The sequence below is a fragment of the Apium graveolens genome, chromosome 11, assembly GCF_009905375.1.
Source record: "Apium graveolens cultivar Ventura chromosome 11, ASM990537v1, whole genome shotgun sequence".
Taxonomy (NCBI): domain Eukaryota; kingdom Viridiplantae; phylum Streptophyta; class Magnoliopsida; order Apiales; family Apiaceae; genus Apium; species Apium graveolens.
In genome coordinates, this window is record NC_133657.1 from 135831719 (window position 1) to 135846246 (window position 14528).

The window sequence follows — 14528 nt, forward strand, 5'->3', positions numbered from 1 at the left end:
AATGCGAGTAGCTCGTATTTATACGAGTAGTTAATCGTTGAGTTAGGTTATGATTCGAGTAATAATTATTTATTCGATACATAGCGTATCAGTTAATTGTATTGATTGATTATTTGTGAATAATCAATCTAATCGAGTAAGTGATGATAATTTGTAAATAATTGTAATAAATTGTAATTAATCCTAATAATTAGGGATTAATTATTTTAAAATACAATAATTGTTAATTAATTATTTGAAAATATAATTAAGGATTATTTAATTATAATTAATTAATTATAATTAATTATTAATTAATTCAAATTTTGTTTAATTCATAATAATTAAACCGTTAGTCCGAATTGAGTAAAACGAAGACCCCTAGACTCAGAAAAATGAAACGAATCCAATAAAAATAATTGTAAATCATAATTTCCTCCAAAAGAGAGTGGTCTTGTGATAGTTAATGGTTTATAGGCCTAATAGGGGTAGAATCGAGTCAAATAAATCTCGAAAAATTATAATAAAATCAAATGGGGTTTGTTAATACAGGTATGAGTCTAGTATCGATTCTAAAAATATTTATCAGTTTAAAAATTAATTATGTGCCTTATGTGCTATGTGCTTTACGTGATTATGTGAACCATACGTGCTATATAATTATATGTGTATATGCGAGTCATATAGAAACGCATGGGTAGATTAATAGGGTTGCGTAGTATCAATTCGAGATACGCGTATGTAGTAAGTTATCTAAACAACTATCTTTTTATGATTGATTCAGTATTAGCAAGGAAGATCAAGTAGGAGTCCGAAGGCGGTGAGTGAACCAGGTTAAGTACGCGCAAGGCAAGTTTTTTCCCTATTCTAAATTTAGAATAGTGAATTAGACCCCATTTTCCATATCAGTTACACTTTGATAATTCTTGTTCATATACACTGTTACCCAATTATTGATTCTTGTTTCTATTTCATTTTGATTCTTGATTTCTCTCAATTTATTGAATCCCTATCCATATTCCAATACTTTTACCCTTGTTATATATACTTTGATATATCCTAGTGTTGGGATACATCAAAAGCATTTCGATTGTTCCGGATGCTACGCTTTGGACTGGATGGTTACTATACAGGCTGGGTTTTACCCAGACCATTAATTAATAGGCCGTGGTTGCCTGAGTACTCTTTATGTTGGTCGGGTCTATGCAGTTGGGTATAGATCCGCACTGTATCCTGACTGATCAGTAGGTTATAGTGCATAGTTAGTTCTTGTTTCCAGTCTTGTTAATTTGGCATTCGCCAGCAATGGCAAAATTATTATTCTACATAGAAACAGATGGTTGTACAAATCACCAGATTATTGGTTCATTTATTCTTCTCTCTTTATACTATATAGATTGTTGCAGGCTTGTTGAGCAATTTTGACTCATCCCCTTTTATTGTATTCCAATTGTTTTACAGTTAAGGTAGAGAATGAAATCCATCAGGACCCGTGTAGTCAGGACGCGAGTCAAGCAGCGGGACCCTCTTATACCAAGAGTGTTCCTCCCTATTCCAGAAGAGAGCTTTGAGTTACCTGATCAGGTGTAACAGGATAAGTACTAATGTTGGGTTGAATAAAAGTTTTGTGTGTTTTGAATAAAAGTTGTGTGGTGAGAATGTAGATAGAATAAAGGTTTGTAACAAAGAGAGTTCTTGAGACAGATTGTTTTTATTTGGGTTTGTAATAAAGTTAGTGTGTCGTTCTTGTTTTCAACTCTTAACCTTAAAAGATCCTGAGTAGCAGTAGTTCAGGGTAATTATCATATTTATATTCCGCTTGTGCAGGTTTAGTGTGTAGTTAATGTTAATAATACCCCAAATCTATACCCCGAATTTGGAGGGTGTTATATTTACACTAGATGTGTTATCATTATCGAGAAGATCATACATTGTAACCTAGCAGCTCTCGTGATATTTGTTCATCACTGAGAGAGAACAGTTCCATTGTAATAGAGATTATTATATTGAATATATCTGTTTACTGTTACCTGTGTTCAAAATCGATTTGATTGTATAAAACACTATATTCAACCCCCATCTACAGTATTGTGTGACCTAAAAATTGGTATCAGAGCTTATTTGTTAACACACATTCAGTAAAGATCCAAAACAATCATGTCTGAAGAAGCATAAAATCCAACCAAGCCCACTAAAACTGAAGAAACTCAAAAGACTCAAACCCACAGTCGATATGAGACTATTAGGGTTCCCATACTGAGACCTTTTGAGTATCCCATATGGAAAATGAAGATGGCCATGTTTCTGGAAGCTACAGATCCAGAATACCTTGACAGTATTAATGAAGGACCACATAAGCCAGCCAAGCTCTCTGTTGTAGTTGCGGATCAGCCATCAAAGACCATACCAAAGGAGAAAAGTGAGTATATAGCTGAAGATATCTCATCCATTGCTAAGGATGCAAAGGTAAGGCATTTGCTGCATAGTGCCATTGATAATGTCATGTCAAACAGGGTAATTCATTGCAAGACTGCAAAGGAGATATGGGATGCTTTGGAGAGAAGATGCCAGGGAACTGATGCAATCAAGAAGAACAGGAGGACTATACTCACTCAAGAGTATGAGCACTTTGACTCAAAAGGTGATGAGTCATTAACCGACTTATATGACAGGTTTGTCAAACTCTTGAATGATCTGTCACTGGTGGACAAGGAATATGATCTTGAAGATACAAATCTAAAATTCCTTTTAGCTCTTGCTGAAAGTTGGGATTTGAAGTCTACTACTATAAGAGACAACTATTCTCTTGATGAAACTACTCTTGATGAATTTATGGTATGCTCAAGACTTATGAACTTGAGATAGATCAAAGAAGCAAGAGATATGGGAGAAAATTAAGGATAGTTGCTCTTAAGGCTGAGGAAGAATCCCCCAAAGTGGATGTCTCAAAGAAAGGCAAAGGAAAGGCTCTCATCATAAAGTATGATTCAGAATCATCAAATTCTGATGATGATGATTCAGAAATTGAAAGTTTACCTGAAATGGATGCTGATGAAGAGATGATGAAATTGTGTGCTCTTATGGTGAAGGGTATCACAAAGATAGCCTACAGGAAATTCAGAAGGGGAAAGAAGTTTTCCGAGAAAGGTGGAAGTACTGATAAGAAAGGGTTTAGAAAGTATGAAGGCAAAAGTGCAAAGTCTGACAGAGGAGACAACTCAAATGTCAAATGCTACAATTATGGTGAAAGAGGCCACATATCTCCTGACTTCAAGAAAGGAAAGAGTGACAAAGGCAAGGCACTTATCACAAAGAAGAAAAGATGGACAGACTCTTCAGATTCTGAAGATGAGGTAAATTATGCTTTAATTGGAAAATGCTGATGGCAGCCCTGAAACTGCTGAATTAAAGACACCTCAAATAACTTATGCTTTTCATACTGATAATATTACTGAGTTGAGATTATATCTTAAAACCATGTTTATTAGTTACAGAGATCAAACTTTAATATGTGAAAGATTAACTTCTGAAAATCTTGCTTATAAGAAAAGGAATGACTATTTATAAAAAGAGTTAGTTAAGTTCCATCAAACTCAGAAAGAAAGAGATGATGCTTTTTATGTTAGAGATGAAGTGCTAAAATTGAATCAATCTCTAAAAACCAGTGTTGTAAAAAGTGCATTAAGCGGACGCTTAAGCGGGGGCATAAGCGAAAGCAGAGGTAAAAGCGCTTGGATTAGTGCAAATCCGATAGTTAAGCGTTTAGTAAAGTTTAAGCGGATTGAAGCGGTTTTAAGCGGAATTAAGCGGATTTTGACCGTTTAAGCGGTTTTTGACCAAATTAAATGGGGATTAAAAATAATTAGAAAAAGAAAAATAATATTTTTAAAAGAGGTGTAATTTGATATTTTTAGATGTTACCTGTATTTTTTAAGTTAATTATGACTTTGTGAATGATCATTTTATTAATTTATTATAATATGTGGATGTTATCTATTTATTCAAAAAATATACATTATTTTTAATATATATATATATATTTATTTATTTATTTATAATCTGATTAATGGTCCGCTTTTAAAACCGCTTAAGCGTCCGCTTTAGCGCTTAAGCGCTAGAAGGTGACCTCACCGCTTAGGTCCAATTTGCGCTTTTTACAACACTGCTAAAAACTGAGTTAGAAAAGGAAAGAGAGATTATTAGGACTTGGACTAACTCTGGCAGAACAACTCATAATTTATTAAGTAGTGGAAACTGAAAAGAGGGCTTAGATTATGGAGATGATAAAAGTGAAAAAAGAATTGAACAAATTGAGCCAATTGTTGTTAAACAAACTGCTAAGCCAAAGGTAAATCCTATTAAGTTTGTAGCTAAAACTGTAAAGTCTGATTCTGAAAAGATGAAAGAGTCTGTGACAGAAGTTAAGGAGAAGTCAACTTCTGACAAATTAGAACATGATAAACCAGCTGAAGTCAATATAGGCTTAATGACAAAGAAGCAGTTTAAGCATAAGCTGAAAGAGATAAGGAATGTCAACAAGGTAAATGCAGCTAGGAAAAATAGGAATGGAAAGGAAGGTGTGAATAAAAGTAATAATTATATGCCTGTTCCTAATTTTCCTAGAAAGAAATGTTATAACTGTGGAAACTCTAACCATCTTGCTTCTTTTTGCAGGAAGAATAAGAATATAAACTCTTTACCTCCTAAGTCAGGAGTTAAGAGTCGGTCTGTTAGATTTAAGCCACAAAATCCTTGTTTTCATTGTGGTAGTTTATGGAATTCCATTTATACTTGTAAGGAATATCATAGTTTGTACTATGATTATTATCAAATAAAACCTTCTTTGAAGAAAGTTATTTTAATTTCTTCTAGTGTAAAGTCTGATGCAAAGTCTGATATAAGTTCTGATAAATAACATGTTAGCATAAACTCTGATATTAAATCCGCTGCAAATGCTAAACTTAAAAAGGCCAAAGGATCCAAGCAAGTCTAGGTCCTTAAAACTAACCATTAGTGGTCTTTGTGATTGAAGGGCAACAGGAAAAACATCCTAGTACTGAATAGTGGATGTTCAGGACATATGGCTTAAAAGGGTTGTAACGCATCACCGGAATGCGTTACAGGGCTAGTAACGCGTTCTTGTAATGCGTTACAGCCCATCTGTTATTTTTAAATTTGATTTCTGGGAGTTTCGTAACTCCGTTTTGGGCGTGCAATATATCGTTGGATTCGTTTTTCCGAGACGGATCTAATGGAGTGATCAAATTTTAGTTTATATAAAAGTTTTGAACTGTTTATATTTCCGAAAGTGTTTTAAAGCTATTTTTAACTGTTTTAACTGCTTTTAAATGCTTCATGTGATACATAGAGATGTATAATGCTTAGACCAATATGCTAGATGATGTAACATGCCTACCTTGATGTTTATTCATGTTGATATATGTGATATATGCTTAGTTTATCATGCGATGATAGATTTAGGTGAACTTAAATGAACATAAGACGTTTGTTAGACAACCTAGTATAGTGAAATTGTTTCATAACCTTAATAATAATATTATGAATACAATCATGAGATTCTTGTGTTTATGAAACACGTAATTGAATATGAATTTTCAATATGAGAGAAAAGATGATTCTGTCAACAACAGATTTCTATCTGTAAGAAAGGGTTATTAAGTGACGCCTCTTGACAATGCTCCACCCGATCTGGGAATCATCTGATTATCGATTATTGATTTGAAATATTTAATTTATAAGGAAGAATCTCTTTATAATATGATTATGATTGTAACGTAATATAATCCCTCTAAAATTAAATAATATCAAGTAGTAATTGGCCAATGATACAACGGGCTTGTGTCGGTCATAGCCTTCCAACATGATAGAAAGTAGTTCTTATTTTTAAATCATTGTCGGTTCGTGCTACAGCCGAGGGCTTTGATTTCGAAATAAGAAATACTTGTCTATTACATAAAGATGTGTATATTGAATTAGAATCTAAAGGTCGGTACGTGCCACAGCCGTGGGCCGTTGGAGACTGATTCAATTGTACGGAATGTTGGGTTAGACTTGACTTAGAATATTGAGTTTGTCGTGCCACAGCCGTGACTCAAATATTCAAGAGGCTAAAGTTTGATTAGGGAATAACATAAGATGTAATTGACAAGAGTTGTCTGCCTATTGAACATTATATGGCGGTTCGTGCTACAGCCGGGGTTGTGTAATAGAATGTAGGATCCCTATTCCCACTAGCATTATGAATGCTTAATTTTTCACGTAGGGGGTTGAATAAATTAGATAAACTAGTGGGAGCCACTTATGAATAAAGACCCGATTCATATAGTGTTTTGAAATGAAATTGAATATTTGCTAAGTGTTGTTATGTGTTTATCATTTACAGATTTACAATATACATTATGTCTTCTGCACTATCACTCAGGAGCATACTGGATGCTCATAAGTTGACTGGTCCTAATTATGCTGACTGGCTTCGAAACTTGAGAATTGTTCTCAGGATTGAGAAGCTGGAATACGTGATTGACTCACCTAAGCCTACTGAACCTGCTAGTGATGCACATAAAAATGAACATGTTGTGTATTGTAAGTGAGTAGATGATGCAAATGTTGCTCAATGCATCATGCTAGCTTCCATGAATATTGAGCTACAGAAGCAACATGAGCATATGGATGCTCACACTATCCTCATACATCTACAAGAGTTGTATGATGTGGCAGGGAGGACAGCTCGATATGAGATATCGAAGGAGCTATTCGGTTGTAGGATGTCTGAGGGATCATCTGTGAATGACCATATACTTAAGATGATCAATTTGATTGAACGTCTTGGACAACTTGGTTTTGCCATGGATGGGGAGCTGAGCCAAGACCTGGTCTTGCAATCGCTTCCGAGTTCGTTCTCGCAGTTTGTTATGAACTTTCACATGAATAAGTTGGATGTCAGCCTGCCTGAACTCCACAACATGTTGAAGACTGCGGAATCGAATTTTCCCCCTAAGAAGAGTTTTGTTCTTCTAATTGGTGAAGGTTCTAATCCTAAGAAAAGGAAGAGGAACCCTTCCAAGAAGAAGAAAGTAGGTGAGAAAACGCCGGTTCCACCAAAAGCTGAAGACCCCAAGAGCAAAGTTGTTTGCTTTCACTGTAACAAGGTGGGGCACTGGAAGAGGAACTGCAAGGTTTACCTTGCAGAATTGAAGAAGAAGAAGGGTAGTGAGACTACCGCTTCTGATTCAGGTATGTTCATGATATAAGTGAATATGTTATTAAATCAAATTTCTACTTGGGTATTAGATACCGCCTGTGGTTCTCATATCTGCAATTTGTTGCAGGGACTAAGGAGAAGTAGGACTCTTGAGGAAGAGGAGGTGATTCTACTGATGGGAAATGGAGCAAGAGTTGCTGCTAAAGATGTAGAATCATTTCATTTACATATGCCTACGGGCAAGACTATTGTTTTAAATAATTGTTATTTGGTTCCCTCGATTGTGAGGAATATTATTCCCATGTTAGACTTGGATGGATTTTCATTTATTATTGAGAATAATGAATGTTTTTATTCTTAGAGATAATATTCTTTATGGACATGATACTTTAAATAATGGTCTGTATAAATGTGACATAATTTACTTCAGATTGAACAAACTAATAAAAGAAAAGGGATGATGAAAATCTCACTTCATTGTGGCACTGTAGTCTCCATTTAGTAGACATGGAGAGAGGGCTGCAAATTTGCTAGGAATGGTACACACAGATGTATGTGGACCAATGTCTACGCAAGCCATGGGTGGATTTTCATACTTCATTACTTTCATGGATAATAGATCTAGATTCGGATATGTGTTTGATGAAACACAAGTCTGAAGCCTTTGAAAAGTTCAAAGAGTATAAGTATGAAGTGGAGAAACAAACCGAACATAGTATTATAATTCTTCGATTAGATCGAGGTGGTGAATACTTGAATGGAGAGTTTCTGGATTATCTCAAAGTAAATGGTATAGTCTCCCAGTGGACGCCTCCAGATTGGTATCTGAAAGGAGAAATCGAACTTTGTTAGACATAATTCGGTCCATGATGAGCTATGCAAATCTTCCAGTATTCCTATGGGGTTATGCATTGGAAACCTCAGCATATTTACTGAATAAGGTGCCTTCCAAATCTGTTCCTCAAACTCCGTATGAGATATGGAAAGAAAGGAAACCGAGTCTTAAACACGTTAAGATTTGGGGATGTCCAGCTTATATCAAATAAGTTGACCCAGATAAGCTGGAATATCGATCCGTAAAATGTAGTTTTGTGGGATATCCTAAAGAGACTTTAGGGTATTACTTTTACACCGATCATCGGGTGTTTGTCTCCAGACATGCTACCTTCTTGGAAAAGGAGTTTATCCTTGAAGGAAACAGTGGGAGGAAAATTGAACTTGATGAAGTTCAAGAAGCACAAACTACTACGGATCAAGTGGAAACACTTGTTCTGACTGAACAACCTTCTGTGGAACAGCCCATTCGTAGGTCAGGGAGAGTGTCTCGCCAACCTGAGAGGTAATATGGCCTTGTCATTGAGAATGACAATGAGTTGCCGATCATTGATGATGACGACCCTGTGACCTATAATGAGGCTATGAGTAGTGTTGACTCAGAGAAATGGCATAGTGCCATGAAATCCGGAATGAAATATATCAGTGTTTTGAATAATATTCTTTGTGTTTCTACTGCACTCTAGTGTGAATTTAAGATTAAAATATATCAGTTTTGTTAATATTTGATCGAATAGTACTAAGATTTATTTTGTAGTAGATAATTTGATATGCATAGTAATGCACAGCTCCATTTAAACAATTTAGCATATATGATTTAAGTTCTGCGAAAATTATGTATGAAATATATTCCTTGTTACCATGAGAAATATTTTTTTTTGTCCTTCATATTTGAAGTATTGACTACCATATTTAGTTAAAATTGTATGTTATTTCCATTACAGGTCGTCGAAGGAGTGGGAGATTAATTGCAAATCCTTGGCAGAACAAAAAAAACACCATCAATATAGGTATGAACACTAGAAGCAATCAAGGATTCACTGGGATAGTAGTTAGTGCAGGACATAGAGCAAACATAATTGATATCCCAGATATGAGAAGAGAAATGCAATTCTGGAGGGAAGAGGAAAAAATGAATCAAGTGATGATGATAATGATTTTGTTACGCCCGCTGAAGTATTTGAGAGTAATAGTAATTCGGGGAAATCAAAAAAAATAAAATACGCCTATCTTGAAGATGGTCGGGATTGGTTGGAAAGAGGTATATATGAGGTCCCTGAAAAAGTAGTCATTGATGAATCAAAAATTGAGAAAATGATGACTGTGAACAAGGTAATTATAGTTTTATACTGTTGTTATGTTTTTAACATGTAATTTTATGGCATTGTTTGCAGGAAGCATGTTAATTTTTTTAATGTCCTGCAGGGTACAGAGGCAAGGATTATATGTGGGATGGAAGTAAGTGAGGAAATCGGGAGTGGGAAAAAATTGCGTACAACGACAAAGAAAGTTAGGGTATATTTTAAATATTTTTGTAATACTAGAACATTTATTATGACGAATATATACTTTATTTTAGTTTATATGATAAATAATTTAGTGTTAGCTATAATTATAAATGATATTTCTGTTTGGTGGATAAACATGATAAATCAAGTGCTTGTCGCATTTTAAGAAGATCAAAAGCGGTTGGACTAAGAAGAGTGAAGAACATTACACCCAACATAAATGAAAAGGGAACAAAGTGAGGATATATAAATGGTATATCCAAAAGAAGTTCTCACCATCAATAATGAAAGATGTTATAGTTAGTTTATCAGATTCGTAAAAAAATAGGTAAATTTAACTGGACTTGGTTCGTTACTGTATTTTCGGGTGGAGTGTTATGCACACAAAATATGATATGATGTTGTTGAATCTTTCGATGGTGAAACTTGCTCAGTTAAGATAAAAGCATGGAATATTGATGTGATTGTTCATATTATTATGGGTTTGCCGATGGGTAACGAAGTGATTGAATTTGATGAGAAAACTGTAGCGTATGCTTTGAAGTTTCGAATGATGTCTGTGATTGAAAAGCTCCCTAAGTCTTGGGAAGATTTTGCTCTCTCCCTGAAAAGACAGAAAGGAGAGATCACAAGGACTAACTTGATGTTAGACATCTCTGTATAGGAGAAACACAAGTCCAAACAGGGACATGTGTTGCCTGTGGAACATGGGAGCTCGAAGGTAAATGTAGTGACTGTAGGACAGAAAAGGGAGGTAGTCACTAAGAAGGCTAACACTAAACTTGACAAGAACAAGGCTAAGAAACAAAAGGCGAACAAAACATGTTGGTCTTGTGGACAGGTTGGTCATTGGAGCAAGGACTGTCCAAGTAAGAAAGCTAAGAAAGCTGGAGTGGTAGCTCAAGCAAATACTGTGCTTGGACTTGGAACCACGAGTGGGCCAGTAGCTAACATGGTCATTGGTGAGGTTGTTGCCTCTGGAACCGATGACGGGTATGTTACTTACAACCCTGTACTACTTTCCACTTATCTGTCACATGAGTGGTTGATTGATTATCAGCCCCGACCATTTTTAAGATAGGCGTATTTTATTTTTTTGATTTCTCCGAATTACTATTACTCTCAAATACTTCAACGGGCGTAACGAAATCATTATCATCATCACTTGATTCATTTTTTTCCTCTTCCCTCCAGAATTGCATTTCTCTTCTCATATATAGGGTATCAATGATGTTTGCTTTATGTCCTGCACTAACTACTATCCCAGTGAATCCTTAATTGCTTCTATTGTTCATACATATATTGATGGTGTTTTTTTTGTTCAGCCAAGGATTTGCAATTAATCTCCCACTCCTTCGACGACCTATAATGGAAAGAACATATAATTTTAACTAAATATGGTAGTCAATACTTAAAATATGAAGGACAAGAAAAATATTTCTCATGGTAACAAGGAATATCTATCATACACAATTTTCGCAGAACTTAAATCATATATGCTAAATTGTTTAAATGAAGTTGTGCATTACTATGTATATCAAATTATCTACTAAAAAATAAATCTTAGTACTATCCTGATTAAATATTAACAAAACTGATATCCATTAATCTTAGATTAACACTAGAGTGCAATACAAACGCAAAGAATATTATTCAAAACTTAAATGTAATAGACTCCTGATAAATTAATTATGATATTTATTTCAAAATTATTTGTCATATAAACTAAAATAAAGTATATAATTGTCATAATAAATGTTCTAGTATTACAAAAATATTTAAAACATGCCCTAACTTTCTTTGTCGCCGTGCGCAATTTTTTCCCACTCCCGATTTCCTCACTTCCATCCTACATATAATCCTTGCCTCTATACCCTGCAGGACATTAAAAAAATTAACATGCTTCCTGCAAACACATCCCATAAAATTACATGTTAAAAACATAACACCAGTATAAAGCTATAATTACCTTGTCCACAATCATATTTTTTCTCAAATTTTGATTAATCAGTGACTACATTTTCAGGGACCTCATATATACCTCTTTCCAATCAGTCCCGACCATTTTCAAGATAGGGGTATTTTTTTTTTTGATTTCCCCGAATTACTATTACTCTCAAATACTTCAACGGGCGTAACGAAATCATTATCATCATCACTTGATTCATTTTTTTTCCTCTTCCCTCCAGAATTGCATTTCTCTTCTCATATCCGGGGTATCAATTATGTTTGCTCTATATCCTGCACTAACTACTATCCCAGTGAATCATCGATCGCTTCTATTTTTCATACCTACATTGATGGTGTTTTTTTTGGTTCAGCCAACGATTTGCAATTAATCTCCCACTCCTTCGATGACCTGTAATGGAAAGAACATACAATTTTAAGTAAATATGGTAGTCAATACTTAAAATATGAAGGAAAAAAAATATTTCTCATGGTAACAAAGAATATCTATCATACACAATTTTCGCAGAACTTAAATCATATATGTTAAATTGTTTAAATGGAGTTGTGCATTACTATGTATATCACATTATCTACTACAAAATAAATCTTAGTACTATCCTGATTAAGTATTAACAAAACTGATATACTTTAATCTTAGATTAACACTAGAGTGCAATACAAACACAAAGAATATTATTCAAAACTTAAATGTAATAGACTCCTGATAAATTAATTATGATATTTATTTCAAAATTATTTGTCATATAAACTAAAATAAAGTATATATTTGTCATAATAAATGTTCTAGTATTACAAAAATATTTAAAACATGCCCTAACTTTCTTTGTCGCCGTGTACAATTTTTTCCCACTCCCGATTTCCTCACTTACTTCCATCCTACATATAATCCTTGCCTCTGTACCCTGCATGACATTAAAAAAATTAACATGCTTCCTGCAAACACATCCCATAAAATTACATGTTAAAAACATAACACCAGTATAAAGCTATAATTACCTTGTCCACAATCATATTTTTTCTCAAATTTTGATTCATCACTAACTACATTTTCAGGGACCTCATATATACCTCTTTCCAATCAGTCCCGACCATTTTCAAGATAAGGGTATTTTATTTTATTTTTGATTTCCCGGAATTACTATTACTCTCAAATACTTCAACGGGCGTAACGAAATCATTATCATCATCACTTGATTCATTTTTTTCCTCTTCCCTCCAGAATTGCATTTCTCTTCTTATATCCGGGGTATCAATTATGTTTGCTCTATATCCTGCACTAACTACTATCCCAGTGAATCATTGATTGCTTCTATTGTTCATACCTATATTGATGGTGTTTTTTTGGTTCAGCCAACGATTTGCAATTAATCTCCCACTCATTCGATGACCTGTAATGGAAAGAACACAATTTTAACTAAATATGGTAGTCAATACTTCAAATATGAAGGACAAAAAAAATATTTCTCATGGTAACAAGGAATATCTATCATACACAATTTTGGCAGAACTTAAATCATATATGCTAAATTGTTTAAATGGAGTTGTGCATTACTATGTATATCAAATTATCTACTACAAAATAAATCTTAGTACTATCTCGATCAAATATTATTAAAACTGATATACTTTAATATTAGATTCACACTAGAGTGCAGTACAAACACAAAGAATATTATTCAAAACTTAAATGTAATAGACTCCTAATAAATTAATTGTGATATTTATTTCTAAATTATTTGTCATATAAACTAAAATAAAGTATATATTTGTCATAATAAATGTTCTAGTATTACAAAAATATTTAAAACATGCCCTAACTTTCTTTGTCGCTGTGCGTAATTTTTTTCCACTCCTGATTTCCTCACTTACTTTCATCCTACATATAATCCTTGCCTCTGTACCCTACAGGACATTAAAAAAATTAACATGCTTCCTGCAAACACATCCCATAAAATTACATGTTAAAAACATAACAACGGTATAAAGCTATAATTACCTTGTCCATGTTAGATATATTTGAGATGTCATGTCTAATATATTTCATGTTTAGTTTTCAGATCTTAACAAACAGGAAATATCAGTACTTACTGGAAGTCAGAACTTAAGGATATCAGAACTTAGGTTATCAGAAGATAAATATCAGAACTTAAGTACGGGAGGACTTACAGTTAAGGAAGGAAGCTGATTTACAGGAAAAAAGATCGAGACTAAAACAAAAGAAGATATTCATGAAAAGAGTTAGAGGACTGAAAGGATTGTATAAGATATCTGATTGATATATTTTAGGAGACATAATTATATTCCATATCAATTAGAAGTTATCTTGTAACTGTGTACTATATAAACACAAACATAGGTTTACCGTAACGACCGATAAATTATTCTTGTATTATATTATTATAAAGATAAATTATGTGTATTATTATGTGATTAAATTTGTTGAGTCATTAAATCCTAAGTGCTATGTGCTATGTATTGCCTGTTTTGATCCGAACATGTTTTGTTATTCCCAGTGGACTAACAATGAGATTTACAGAAGGGGGGTTGAATGTAAATCTCAAAACTTTTTCAAGTTTTGAGCAATTTGTAAGACTAAGTGTTTGAGTGATCAAATGTGTGTGAATTGCTTGGAGCTGATGCAGACAGATATATATTTAAACACAAATGTAATGAACACAAAGAACTTAAAAACTTTTCTGGTGGATTTGTTGTTCCACCAGAGATGTGTTATTTCAGAAAATCTGTGATTCAAAATTAAATCACAGCTGCTTCCTAGTACAAACTAGATGATTTTCTCTCTTGATATTTCTAAACAGCTCAGGGAAAATTCACACCTAATTACTAGCTACTACTTGGTTTATATAACACCAAGTTTACAAGTGAAGACAAAGATAAAGTACAATAAGACAATAGTTCTCCACTTGTTTCTGTTCCATTTTTATCCAGTGTAATATGGAATTATCTGTTGACTTTCCATTATGAACCAGACTAAAAATGGCTGCTTTTTCTGCTAT